The sequence below is a fragment of the Octopus bimaculoides genome, chromosome 10 (genome assembly GCF_001194135.2).
Source record: "Octopus bimaculoides isolate UCB-OBI-ISO-001 chromosome 10, ASM119413v2, whole genome shotgun sequence".
NCBI classification, from domain to species: domain Eukaryota; kingdom Metazoa; phylum Mollusca; class Cephalopoda; order Octopoda; family Octopodidae; genus Octopus; species Octopus bimaculoides.
In genome coordinates, this window is record NC_068990.1 from 77,484,746 (window position 1) to 77,489,478 (window position 4,733).

Here is a 4,733-nt window from a genome sequence, read left to right on the forward strand (position 1 = left end):
ATATATATATATATATATATATAGATAGATATATATATATACATGTATATATATATATATCAGATATGTGTGTGCATGTGAGTTCATTTCTATATTTAGGGATGTGTATATATTATATATATACCTATATATATACATACACATATGTGTATATGTACATACATACATACACACACACACACACAAACACACACACATATATATATATATGTATATACACACACACATATGTATACACACACACACACACTCACATACGTACACATACACTCATATACACATATATGTGTATACGTGTATATGTATGTATGTGCAGAAAATGAGAGGGAGAACTGGAGAGGGAGAGTGAAACAGACAAAGTGAAACAGAGAAAAAGAAAGAGAGAAACTGAAACCAGATCACGTGCAAAAATGACACATGTGACAAAATTTATAGATTTGCTCAAACGCGCGCACAACAACACATACGCACACATGCACACAGTCACACACACACACACACACACACACACACACACACACACACACACACACACACACACACACACACACACACACACACACACACACACACACACACACACACAGAACACACAGAATTAAGGTGTGTATGCGTTCGACAGTGTGTGCACTCGCGCGTGCGTGTGCGCGTATGACAATAGCTATCGTTGCTCATTCTGGGAGTTTGTATTGAGAAAAGAAGAGAAAAGTGTGACGAGAAGCCAGAACAAAATGGTGGTGAGTCCAGAGGCTTCGAACGAATGCAAATATTGGAAGATCAAAGGGAGATAATTAGGTACTACATATGGTTTTCTTAAGTGGTGAAGAGTGGATGAAGCGTGAGTGAGGAGGGGGAATGGAAGAGCAAGGGAGGAGGCATATGTGCACGAAATGATGGCATAAGGACAAGAAGATGATAAAACTGAGATACATAAATCGATAAATAGATAGACATGCAAATAGATAGATAGATAGATAGATAGACTGATTAATTGATTGATTGATTGATTGATTGATTGATTGATTGATTGATATAGAAAAACAGTGATGTGGGGAAATGTTACGTATGTGTAATACGTATATATTAACGTTGATTTTTATGTTCAATTATAATAAAAACAATTTTACATTAACATTTAGGGATAATCCATGCATCAAAGTCCAATGATGATTCAGCTGACCGAAACTTCAAAGTCACTGTCAATACCATTCTTGTTGAATAATAATAATAATAATAATAATAATAATAATAATAATAATAATAATAATAATAATAATAATAATAATAAAATATTCAGACAAATACATAACAAAAACACCAGGACTTACAAATATATATAATATACAAAAAATTGCACTACTGGGCACTGCACACATCCTACGCAAAACACTTTCAATACAGTAACCATAAGAGCATCACAGCAAACCACAGCACATACCCAAGGCACACAGAGCTGCGCTCGGTAGTGAAGTGAAAGCACGTTATAAAAATAAAACTACTGAACAATAATAATAATAAATTGACATGAGTATTCATTGCGATCACAATATAGCGGCGAAAGAATTCGACAAGATCAGTAAATATAAATATAAAGACTTGCTAATAGAAACTGAAAAAAATGTGGCATCTCAAGGCGACTGCCGTACCAGTGATTGTTGGATTTCTAGGAATGATAAAAAGAAAAAAAGGTACTGAAACGTATTTGAAAATGATACCATGCTTACCATCCCTACAGGGAGAGCAAAAAATCGTGTTAACTGGAACGACTCATGTACTGAGAAGAGCATTATCGCTGTGAAAACAACATCCATCCATGAATTTATTATTTTTTTTTAATGCATATTTTACCTGTGAATTTGCGTGTGTAAACTGGGAATGCATACAATGAGCTTCTCTGCCCTAGGCGTAACGGAAAACACTCGGCGAGAAATGGAAGAAAATTTGAAGAAAGAAGAGAAAAAAAACAACAATAAGACAATAATTCATTCTTTTATTAGCCACAAGAGCTGACATAAAACAACATTAAATGACATGCGACAGCATAAAAGATAAAAATGGGACAATATAATGGGTTTTACAGCGTGTAAACAAATAACAATAAATGAAAATTAAACAAATTAAAACTCCCAATAGGAAGGCACTTTAAGGTCCTCGTGGAAAAGACCAGCAAAACCACGGGTACCTGATCAACCGGTCATTAAGGCATACAAGTTAGAGTACCACAAGAAGAAGTGGACCTTGCGGAGTATGATCAAGACTTGCATGTTTTCTCGTAACTACACTAAGCTCTCGTGGGTCAAAAATAAGTAAACAACCAGAAACCAAGGCAAATGAGGGACACGATATACGGGCAAAAATTATACAGTGAAGTTCGTATGCCGTAGGACAGGAGAAACGTGTCGTCTGTCTCTGTCTCAAACAAATGGTCAGTCCTCCAACTAACCTAAACTCACGTACTTCACGATTAAAAAATAACAAACAAACAAAAAAAAAACAACAAAGATTATTTTCACAGCCTGAAATATGAAGGAAATATTTGAAGTAAGAGGAGTCAAAAATACCAGCTAGTCTACTTATTAAAGATGATTAATGTAGAACACCTGCCACACTAAATTACTTTGCAGTAAAGTTGTTGTTGTTGTTGTTGTTATTATAATTATAATTATAATTATTATTATTATTATTGTTATCATTATTATTGTTATTATTTTAAAATAAAGTAATTTATTGTGTTTAAATCTATTGGGGGAAAAAAGAATTACATTTAATTCTATCTAAATTTAATCAATGTTTCTGACACGAAAATCTTGCAGATTTTTAATATAATTTTAATTATATTTTCAGATTTGTGCTTTTTTTTTTCTTCAGATTTTTTTGTTTTTTTTCAGATTTTCATCAATACTGCAAACTGTAATTTGTATCATCCTCCTTGACTGATGCATTTAAAATATTCTATGATTTTTTTAAAAGATCTTAAATTTGGCTTTATGATATGTCATAAAATTCCAATATGGTTTTGACATGAAAAGTCAGTCTAATCGAAACAAACGCGGTCCTCGATATTTTTTTATATGGTTCAGTGAGAGTTAAAAGGGTAGAGCCAATGATCATCGTACGGACGAGGGTCCGAAAGGAAGAAGTCACAAAATAGGTTGCTCTAGCAGGATATAGGATATTAATCCTTTCAGCAGAGTGCATTACACTAAATTCACACAAGGATTATGTGATAGTGTTGAACCAAACGATCTCTTAGGAATTCAAACCACGTATCTTTTAAATCAAATCGTGCCGAATTTGCAGCAATTTTTGCAGATAAAAATTAACCAATAAATTTTTGGCACACTTTTGCTGTTATGGCGTTTTGAAAAGTTATACATTTAATCAATTTATCCACACTCACCACCTCTCTATGTTCGAATTTTCTTAAATCCTCGTTATGAAATTAACGTGAAGCAGTTGAGTATTCCATAGACAAACGTATCCCTGTTTCCAAGGATGAATTATTCAAACCCCACAAAATTCCTCTCAACACATGTCTATGATGCTCCCCCACTACTTCTGCTCGTGATCAGAGATGCACGTATCATCAGCCAGTAAGCGACCTGCTCAATTTATGAAGGTCAAGCAACTGACAAGCAAATCTGTGGTATTGAGCAGAAAATTTGCTGTAGCCCATCTTTATACCAGGACAAAACATATACATGTTAACACTTCCAATCAGTTAAGATCATGAAAGTCACTGCTTGGTACTGCATTAAGGCATTTATTATTATTATTATTATTATTATTATTATTATTATTATTATTATTATTATTATTATTATTATTATCATTATTATTATTATTTTATGTTTGACTTTTGTTTTGCATTTGTACAAGTTGGATCCAAGTCTCACCCAGAGACCTCAAGAGACAACAAGTTAGAAGTTCATGTAGGTGTTATGCCTAGGGTACCATATATTTGGATTTGTACAGTTTTGTTCTAGTGAATGTTCTATCTTTTGAACTTCAGCCATTTTGGGGTTTCCTGGTATCTGAGCTAGGTAGTAATCAGCCCGTTATTATTATTATTATTATTATTATTATTATTATTATTATTATTATTATTATTATTATTGAGTGACAGAGCTGTGCATGTCATCAAAGTGATACTAGGGTAAAATATACGAAGTCCAGTATACCCACCATGATTACCCGTCTGATAAGGGTACATCAGGCACATGCATCACAACCATATGGGCACGAATGGTGATCACATATCAAGATCAACAGCGCATCACCTTGCAGGTGGGGCCCATTCAAGTTTTCTTCAGAATGAGTAGCTCATCCCTTTCAAATGATTCCCCAATAAGGGTTGTTAAAAGATGTTGAACAAAGCATCCATGTTTCAAGAGGTGAATTATTTAAATCCCCAAAGAACTCCTCTCAACACATGGCTATGATGCTCCCTCACTACTTCTGCTCGTGATCAGCGATGTACATATCATCAACCTCTAGGGACATGCTCAACGAATTAAGATCAAACAGCTGACAGGCAAATCTGTGGTATTGTGCAAAATATTTGCTGTAGCCCATCTTTTATACCAAGACAAAACATGTACATGATAACATTTCTAATTACTATTATTATTATTATTATTATTATTATTATTATTATTATTATTATTATTATTATAATTATTATTATTATTAGTATTATTATTATTATTATTATTATTATTATTATTATTATT